The 10,727-nt window shown below is 38.7% G+C and overlaps 2 pseudogenes; one reads left to right on the top strand and one right to left on the bottom strand.

Moving 5' to 3' along the window:
• The first annotated feature begins 1,758 nt into the window (after window positions 1-1,758).
• LOC122699462 lies at window positions 1,759-6,871 on the top strand (annotated as a pseudogene).
• Window positions 6,872-9,365: 2,494 nt separating this feature from the next.
• LOC122700709 lies at window positions 9,366-10,292 on the bottom strand (annotated as a pseudogene).
• Between the last annotated feature and the right edge of the window lie 435 nt (window positions 10,293-10,727).

Here is a 10,727-nt window from a genome sequence, read left to right as displayed (position 1 = left end):
GCAGGTTCTTAGCTCCCTGACCAGAGATTGAACCTGGCCATGATAGTAAAAGCCTGGAATCCTAACCACTAGGCAACCAGACAGTTCCCTGTATATCTTCTTTCTGGGGGATACCTGTTGAAGCATTTCACCCATTTTTGGTTCCTTTTCTATTTGAAAGATTTCCTATGGTTGTGTGTGTATGTGTGCTCAGTTGATCAGTCATGTCCAACTCTTTGCAACCCCAGGGACTGTAGCCCTCTAGTCCCCTCTGTCCATGGAATTCTCCAGGCAAGAATACTGGAGTGGGTAGCTGTTCCCTTCTCCAGGGGATCTTACTGACCAGAGATAAACCCCAGGTCTCCTGTCTTGCAGGTGAATTCTTTGCTGTCTGAGCTACCAGGGAAGTCAGGTAAGCCCTGACTATAGTTAGATCTTGAGAATTTATTCATCTTCTATCTGGCAGTTTGTATCCTTTGATCAGTATCTCCCCATTTTCCCTACCCCTAGTCCCTGGAGAAACTGGTGGCATGAAATCAGGGTTCAACTGTGTAGAGTCCACAGAGATAAGAAAAGATATCTATACCTGTGCCACTGAATGTAGAAGCATGTGAGAATACATAGCTGAGATCTAAAAATATAGAAAATTGTAATTTTTATTGGCCCCATTTTAAAACTAAGAAACTGACATTTCAATAGGCTGGGTAACAAAGTTTTTAGAAACAGTAGGTATTAATAGTTTCAGCTACAATTCATACTTAGGATTACAAGTTGATTCAAAAGAAGAAATATGGGCTTCACTTTCAGAGAGGACTATAAAAGAATTTGGGAGCCATGTCTTAAAACTGTCACTTTTGTGCATGATCAGTCACTCAGTCATGTCCAACTCTTTGTGACCCCATGGACTGTAGCCCACCAGGCTCCTCTGTCCATGGGATTTCCCAGGCAAGAATACTGAAGTGGGTTGCCATTTCCTTCTCCAGGGGATCTTCTGGCCCAGGGATTGAACCCACATCTCCTGTGTCTCCTGCATTGGCAGGAGGAGTCTTTTGCACTACACCACCTGGGAAGCCCTTCCTCTGGTTACTTATCCTTTTAAAATGTATGTATATGTCTCTATCTAGTTACATACATATACATAAAACATCTATTATATATATATGTAAATTATGTATACTATATATACCTGTACTGCAGATAGTTTTTCCCAGTCTCTGGCTTGTCTTCATTCTTTTCATTTTTGTAAACTATAAAGAGAATTAAATAGTTTGATTACAGGAAAATCCTAGGATATAACTAATTGCAGAGATGGCTGGATCCTGGAGCTAAAAAGATGTTAGCTGGATGAATTCTCTCTCCATTCCTTGACTGTGCATCTTTCTGCATTAATTATTCTCCCAGGTGGGCTCTTTCTCTCCACAGTGGCCCTCAGAAGATCCAAGCTGCTTTCTTTCCAGGTTGACGTGTCAGGGAGAAGAGACTAATTATCATTGTGACCGATTCCAATATGCCTGTTACAGTTCAATCTGATTGGCTTACTTGCCAACTTATCAATTCATTGTGGCCAGAGGAGTATGATTCTTTGGTTGGTTTAGGACTGGCTTCTCACTGAATCTTGTTGTTCAACTGCTAAGTTGTCAGAATCTTTGTGACCCAATGGACTGAAGCACACCAGGCTTCCCTGTCCTTCACTATCTCCCAGAGTTTGCTCAAACTCATGTCCATTGAGTTGGTGATGCCATCCAACCATCTCATTCTCTGTCACCCCCTTCTCCTCCTGCCTTCAATCTTTCCCATCATCAGGGTGTTTTCCAATGAATTGGCTCTCTGCATCAGGTGGTCAAAGTATTGGAGCTTCAGTTTCAGTAACGGTCCTTCCAATGAATATTCAGGGTTGATTTTATGATGTATATGGTGAAGGGAGAAGGCAGCAGGGGCAGATAGGGTATAGTAATAGATGTAATAATAACATTAGCCAACACAATATGCTTACTCTGATCTTAGCAGTGGGAGGGAACTATGAAGGCTGGGAACTCTCAGCCAGCCATAGTTCAAGAAATCTTTCAGAAAAGTTTGATTATGTTACCATCTCTTTTGATTGCTGAAGATGATTTCTCAGTCTTTACATAATTTTGCAATTATGTATTTGCAATCTAATTTTGCAATTAGATACTTGGTAGCACGAGCCTTCCAACTTTTGTATTCATCAAGATTGTCATTCCTTCTCTATTTCCCACTTGATTCTATATTAATTTTAGGATCTCCTTAGCAATTTTCACAAATCTTTTGGGACTCTGCTTGGAATTGCATTGACTTTATAGAATAACGTGAATAAAATTAATGTCTTTACAACACTAAGTCTTTTAACTGATGAGCCTAATTGTTCATTTATCTAGGTCATTTTTAATTCCTCTTAACTGTTTTTTTTTTTTTTTTTTGTAGTTTCTATTGTAGAGGTCTTGAATAACTTTATTTCTAGGCTTGTGGTATGTTTTCCTTTGTAAATATTTTTATTTAATTTTTGATTTTGGGGGCTAGCACATAGAATTGCAATTTCCTTTTGTACAGTGATCTTTTATCCATGACATTTATACATTATTTATTCAAATGATTTATGAGTTATTTTGGATTTTTGTTGCATACAATCTTGTCAACACCAATAAAAGAAAGTCTTACTTGATTTCTAAATTTTACCCTTTCTTTTTCTTGCCTCATTGCTTTATAGTAATAAATAGAAATGATTAAAGTGAACATCTTTGCATTCTTCCTGATTTTAGGGGAAAGTGTTCCATATTTTTCCATTAAGTATAATAATAGTTATGTTTTTCATAGATAACTTTTAAAAATGAAAGGAATTCTGTTCTACTATCCCTCAATTGTGAAGATGTTTTTGAAAAAATACCTTGTAACTTAAAAAAAATCTTAATTGGAGGATAATTGCGTTACAATGTTGTGTTGATTTCTGCTGTACAATAACATAACTCATCCATAATCAGCCATAAGTATATATATATATGGGAAGAGTTTTTTAAATCATTAATGGATAATGGATTTTACCTAGTGCCTTTTCTGTCTATGTCAGGGTCTTTAAAAATAATTCCTTGGTCTCTTAATGTGGAGAATTAGTACATTCCTTGACTTTCAAGTGGTAAGACAACATGTATTCCTGGAATAAACCATACTTGGGAATGTTATAGATTAGCTTATTAACCTGTACATTTTGCTCGATTCAAAATGCTGTTTAAAAAAATTAGTTCTGTGTCTGTGTTAATGAGGTTTGTCTTGTAATTTCTTTTATGTCAGTATGCTTTGTATCAAGTTCATGCTGCCTCATAAAAGTTGGAAACTGTTCTGAAGACTTTATATAGAATCTGAACTATCTACTATCTATTCCTTATATGTTTGGAAGAATTCACCAGGGAATCTATATTTGGGTTTTCTTGACTGGAAGCTTTTGTAAAATCATTTTACTGGTGAATGTGTGTGTGTGTGTGTGTGTGTGTGTGTGTGTGTGTGTGTGTAATGCTCAGTTGTGTCCAACTCTTTGCAACCCCATGGACTGTAGCCTGCCAGGTGCCACTGTCCATGGAATTTTCCAGGCAAGAATATTGGAGTGGGTTGCCATTTCCTACTCCAGTGGTGATTTATATTGAATGTATAAATAGACAAAAGATTATTTAAAATTTGTATTTGTTTTGCTATATTGTATCTCTCCATTCCATAACTTTCCAAATTTCTTGGCCTAAAGTTATTAATAAAATCCTATAATTTATTTTTAATGTCTAAAAGCTGTAATGATACTATCTCCTTTTTCATTCCTGATCTTGGTAATTTATGTGGTCCCCCTTTTCTTCATCTTGGTAGGGATTTAGATATTTTAATTGTTTTTGAAGAACCAACTCTCAGTTTTATTCTACTTATAATTCTTTAATTTTTGGTCTTATTCCTTCTACTGAATTTGGGTTTAATTTTCTCATATTTTCCTAGCTAGTTGTGATAGATGCTTATATCAGTGCCTGTCTTCTGTTTTGTGTAGTTTGCTTATAGAACCATCCCATCAGAATATTCTACTATTAATTATCAGTTGCAATGCATTTGAGATGTATGCAGAGAAACACCTTTATGTGCCTATTGTCATAAGGTCACAGGGTTTCCTTGTTGGAATGGAAAGAAAACTGGTCTAGGAACCAAGGCACCTGATTTCTAGTCTTCACTTTCCAACTCATTACCTCTGTGACCTTAGAAAAAAGTCATTTAAGCTTTCTGGTCCTTAGTTTAGTGCATCAGAAATGCACATAGGAGGTGCTGCTGCAGTGGCTGGGGTGGGACTTCATCCTTCCTGTGCTATCAGAAGCACTTGCTTCTCAGGGACTTCCCTGGTGGTCCATTGGTTAAGACTCTTTGCCTCCAATGCTGGGGGTGTAGGTTTGATCCCTGGTCAGGAAACTAAGACGATTGGAACTAAGATGTCACATGCCATGGGGCCATACCTTCTCTGTCCCATACTGTGGAGAAGTTTAGAAGACTTAAATTTGTTTCAGAGAAGGCTTTGAAGAGAAGGGGCTTATTTGGTTTTACAATAAGAGGGAAGAGGTAAGAGAAAAATACTATTTAATATTTCATGAGTTTCACTCTGTGTCATTCACTATCTTAATACTCAAGGTATTTCTATATATTAATCTTTTTGATTGTCACAAAAAGTTATGAGGCAGATACTTATCCACTTGATACACATAGTGAAACAGCACACATGAGCTCAAACAATTGGCCAGTGTTATACATGTAGTGAAACTATGTCTGAATTCAGAATTCGTGATTTTTATAACTACACTATATTGCCTCCAGTGACCAAAGAATTCTGAAGAACCAGTTAGAGAAAGCAGGCTTATTTGTGGTTAGACAAGGAGCTGCTAGGGTCAGCTGAGGCTGAGGCAGCATTTTGGAGTGACCTTCACTTGGCATCTTCTAGGTAAGCTCCAGATATCTTTTCAATTATCCACAGAATATAAACTCCTTATCTTATGGAAGGAGTGTGGTTACAAGGGAAGGAAATAATCCATTTAATAAAGTATAAGACCTAATTTAAAAAAAACCATGCACCCCAATGTTCATTGATGGACCTAGAGAATGTCATACAGAGTGAGGTAAGTCAGAGAAAAGCAAATATTGTATGTTAATTCATATATGTGAAATCTAGAAAAATAGTATAGATATTTGCAAAGCAGAAATAGAGACACAGATGTAGAGAACAAATGTATGAATACCAAGGGGAAACGGTGGGGTGGGAGGAATTGGGAGACTGATATTGACACATATATTCTACTTATACTGTGTATAAAATAGATAACCTACAGTATAGCACAGGGAACTCTACTTAATGCATTGTGGTGACCTGAATGGGAAGTAAGTAAGTACACGTATAAGTGATTCATTTTGCTGTACAGTAGAAACTAATACAACAGTGTAAAGGAACTATATGCCAATAAAAATTTAAAAAATAAAATATGAGACCAATATTTTGCTTTATCTAAGAGTGAAAACATACAGCTCATTGTTAGCAATATATGCATATTAATAGTTTGATTCAACTGAAATAGTTATGGTTTATTGAACTGTTTGTTACTCTGTGCTGGGAACTCTTTGAAATGCTTTATAGCTCCAACACATTTACTCTTCATGCACAAAAATTTTGAGATAGCTCTTTTCCGGCTGGAACCATGAAGTGTGCAGAAGAGGGGGAAGAAATGGTTCCTACTGTGCCTGAAACCCTTAAGAAAAAGCAAAACAATTTCACAGAACTTAAGGTCAAGCACCCGAGAAAGAAGTTTGCCCAAAAGATGCTTTGAAAGGCAAGGAGATAGCTTATCTATGAAAGAGCTAAGCATCACCACAAGGAATACATGCAGATGTACAGAACTGAAATTCAAATGGCTAGGATGGCACAAAAAGCTGGCAACTTCTATGTACCTGTAGAACCCAAATTGGCATTTGTCATTAGGATCAGAGGTGTCAACGGCATGAGCCCAAAGGTTCGAAAGGTGCTACAGCTCCTTCACCTCTGGCAGATCTTCAATGGCACCTTTGTGAACCTCAACAAGGCTTCAGTTAACATGCTGAGAATTGTGGAGCCATACAAGCATGGGGGTACCCAAATCTGAAGTCTGTAAATGAATTGATCTACAAACGTGGTTATGGCAAAATCAGCAAGAAGCAAATTGCCCTGACAGGTAACGTGTTGATTGCTTGATCTCTTGGGAAATACGGCATCTTTCTGCATGGAGGCTCTGATTCATGAGATCTATACCATTAGAAAACGTTTCAAAGAAGCAAACAATTTCCTGTGGCCCTTTAAATTATCTTCTCCACAAGGTGGAATGAAGAATAAGACCACTCATTTTGTAGCAGGTGGAGATGCTGGCAAGAGGGAAGACTAGATCAACAGGCTTATTAGAAGGATGAATTAAGGTATCTACCAGGATTATTTTTATAATCTGGTCAGTTAATAAACAATTGAAACAAATTGAAAAAAAAAAAACAAACTTTGAGATAGATGCTGTCATTATCCACATTTCATAGATGGGGAGATTGAGGCAGAGAAATTGAGTTTGCCCAAAGTCATACAACTAGCAGCTAAAATCTGCCTGGATTCAGAATTCACACTTTAAACCACACGTGTTACTGCAGTTTACCCTTGAACAATGCTGCAGGGAGGGGCACTGACCTTGAGCAGGAGAAAACCCATGTATTATTTCAGTTAACCCTTCATATCAGTGATTTTGTATTCTCAGATTGAACGAGCCAAATGTGTAGTGTTGTAGTCTGGATAACTGAACCTGTACAGTTCATACCCATGTTCAAGGATCAACTGTACTCAAAAGAGGAATTTGTGGGAGATGTAAGAGATGTTGATTTGATCCCTGGGTTGGGGAGATCCCCAACTCAGGAGGAGGAGATGGCAACTCACTCCAGTATTTTTGCCTGGGAAATCCCATGGAAAGAGGAGCCTAGCAGACTCTCAGGGGTCACAAGAGTCAGATACGACTTAGTGACTAAACAATAAAAACACAAAGATCCTATTACTAGTAAAGAAAAGAGTTAGCCTTTGTTGAAGTAAAGTACAGAAGGCTGAATTCAGAGCAAGGTGACAATATCTTATTAATGAGCACAAGCGACAGGTTGTATGGTATCAAAAGCAAATATATGTAAAGAAATATCAGGAATGTTGGGGAACATAACATGGCCTATTTCTAGGGTACACTTTCTCAGATCATCCTTCTTGTGAGCTAGTATGACTTTAAGAACTTCAGCATCTGCTCATGAACACTAAAGGATCCAAACCTACCAGTCAGACTTTATTTTCTTGGGCTCCAAAATCACTGCCGATGGTGACTGCAGCTGTGAAATTAAAAGATGCTTGCTCCTTGGAAGAAAAGCTATGATAAAACTCTGCTATATTAAAAAACAGAGACATTACATTGCTGACAAAGGTCTGTATAGTCCAAGCTCTGGTTTTTTCAGTAGTCTTGGGTGGATGTAAGAGTTGGATGATAAAGAAGGCTGAGCACCCAGGAGTTGATGCTTTTCAATTGTGGTGTTGGAAAAGACTCTTGAGAACCCCTTGGACAGCAAGAAGATCAAACCAATCAATCCTAAAGGAAATCAACCCTGAATATCCATTGGAAAGCCTGATGCTGAAACTGAAGCTCCAATACTTTGGCCACTTGACGTGAAGAGCCCGCTCATTGGAAAAGACCCTGATTCTGGGAAAGATTGAAGGCAGGAGGAGAAGGGAATGACAAAGGATGAGATGATTGGATGGCATCGCCAACTCAATGGATATGAGTTTGAGCAAGCTCTGGGTGATGGTGAAGGACAGGGATGCCTGGTGTGCTGCAGTCCATGGGGTCACAAAAGATTGGACATGACTGAGCAACTGAACAACAACAGTCTTTGAACAAAATGTGATTATATCATTAGTTCCCAGACAGCATGAAAATCAACTGGGATCATTTTAAAATCCTATGCTAAGAATACAATTCAGTCTAATTAAATCATAATCTATGTTGAGAAGCAGTCACCAATATTTTTTAAAGACTCCCAGGTGAGTCCAATGTGAAACCAATGTTGAGGACCAGTTACATGGATGCATAAGCAGATATGAAAGATGCAACTGTTCTGTGGACAATATACATGAATTTTGGAAAGAAATGCAGATTTTTAAAATTTATTTTTTAATTAGAGTATAGTAGCTTTACAATTTTGTGTGAATTTCTGCTGTACAACATCGTGAATCAGGTATGTGTATACCTATATCCCCTCCCTAAGGCTTGAAGATTTTAATTGTTAAGAAAAGGGTTTTTACATGTCTCCAGGATGTCTGGGTCCACCAATATGACCCAGCAATCCCACTGCTGGGCATACACACTGAGGAAACCAGAGTTGAAGGAGGCACATGTACCCCAATATTCATTGCATCACTGTATACAAATAGCTAGGATATGGAAGCAACCTAGATGTCCATCAGCAGATGAATGGATAAGAAAGCTGTGGTACATATACACAATTGAATATTACTCAGCTATTAAAAAGAATGCATTTGAATCAATTCTAATGAGGTGGATGAAACTGGAGCCTATTATACAGAGTGAAGTAAGTCAGAAAGAAAAACACCAATACAGTGTATTAACGCATATACATGGAATTTAGAAAGATGGTAATGATGACCCTATATGTGAGACAGCAAAAGAGACACAGAGATAAAGAATAGGCTTTTGGACTCTGTGGGAGAAGGTGAGGGTGGGATGACTTGAAAGAATAGCATTGAAACGTGTATGTTACCTTATGTGAAATAGATCACCAGTCCAGGTTCGGTGCATGAGACAGGGCACTCAGGGCCGGTGCACTGGGATGACCTTGAGGGATGGGATGGGGAGGGAGGTGGGAGGGGGGTTTAGGATGGGAGACACGTGTACACTTGTGGCTGATTCATGTTGATGTATGGCAAAAGACACTGCAATATTGTAAAGTAATTAGCCTCCAATTTAAATAAACTAATTTAAAAAAAGAAATAAAGAGAGTCTATAGCTATAACAAGAGACTTCCCTGGTGTCTCAGATGGTAAAGCGTCTGCCTACAATGTGGAAGACCCGAGTTCGATCCCTGGGTTGGGATTCAATCATGCAGTGATTATAATGATAGGATCCCACAATAATCCCTCAATCCCATTAAAATATACCAAATGAAGCAACAAACTGATTGGAAACATTGTTAAGTTTTGAAAGGCACAAGAGCTACAAAATCAAAGAACCAAATAGGCACAACTTTGAATTCCAACTGTTTTTACTGGCTCTTCTAATCTACGCAAACAAGATGCATAGACATTGAGGTTAGGTTGTTTTGCTGAGGAGTCCCCACATGGCCCTCTTGATGTCCCTGTTCCTCAGGCTGTAAACAAAGGGGTTCAGTATGGGGGTGACCACAGTGTACATCAATGAGGCCACTGCACTGTCCCTGGGAGATGAGACAGTAGAACTGAGATGCACCCCAAGGTCTGTTCCATAAAATAGACACATGATTGCCAGGTGACAGCTACAGGTGGAGAAGGCTTTATACTTCCCACCTGTTGACGGGACTCTCAGAATAGAGGAAACAATGTGAGTATAAGAGAAGAAGATCCCTGTGAATGGAAAACCACCAAAAATGGCACCAATAAAATAGATTCATATGTTACTGCTGGGGATTTCAAAACAGGCAAGGCTAAGGAGCTGAGAGGGGTCACAGAAGAAATGAGAAATTTCCATATCCAGGAAGAAGGTAAGTTCTAACACCATCAAACTATGAAGACGGGAGGCCAAAAGGCTGATGAAAAATGACACCAAAATTAGCAGGCTGCAGAGGCGTGGGTTCATGACGACTGTGTAGTGCAGAGGGTGACAGATGGCCACAAACCAGTCATAGGCCCTGGCAGTCAGGAGTAGATTATCCAAACATCCAAAAAGGATAAAAATAGACATCTGAGTCAGGCAGCTCATGTAAGAGATGAGTCTGCTGTGAGTTTGAATGTCCACAATCATCTTGGGGACAGTGGTAGAGGTGCAGTCAATGTCAGTCATGGACAGGCTGGAAAGGAAGAAGTACATGGGAGTGTAGAGGTGGGAATCAGAGATGAAGGCCAGGATGATGAGCAGGTTCCCAAGCACAGTGACCAGGCACATGGACAGGAAGAGGCTAAAGAGGAGGGGCTGCAGTTCTGGATCATCTGAGAGGTTCATGAGGAAGAACTCTGAGACAAGTTTTACATTCTCTGGTCCCATGTGGCTTAGACACCACTAGAAAGAAAAAGAGGTTTCAAATAAATGAAACAAGCAAACAAGGAGTCAGCACTGTCTTTTTGTTAGATTCAAGCAAGTCAAATCATTCACACTTGAGGATCATACATTCCAGTAACTTCAGTGATATTTCTTAGTTCTGGCAAACTTATTTTCTCTTACTTTCTCTTTTCTCACTGATGTCTTGACTATTTACCTGTTTCTATGTACAGTCATTTTACAGACTATAGGCCAAAGTGTCGTAAAGAAGGAGCCAATTTAGAATTAATCATGAACACAGTAGAATATCAGTCACCACCTTTGAAGGAAATATATGGAAGAAAAAATATGTTTCTTATATGCACACCTATATCCATAGCAGCACTATTCACAGTGGCCAAAACATAGAAGCAACCTAAATGTCTATTGACAGATGAATAG

Source organism: Cervus elaphus, chromosome 9, assembly GCF_910594005.1.
Source record: "Cervus elaphus chromosome 9, mCerEla1.1, whole genome shotgun sequence".
Classification (NCBI taxonomy): domain Eukaryota; kingdom Metazoa; phylum Chordata; class Mammalia; order Artiodactyla; family Cervidae; genus Cervus; species Cervus elaphus.
This window is presented reverse-complemented; position numbering and strand designations above follow the sequence as displayed.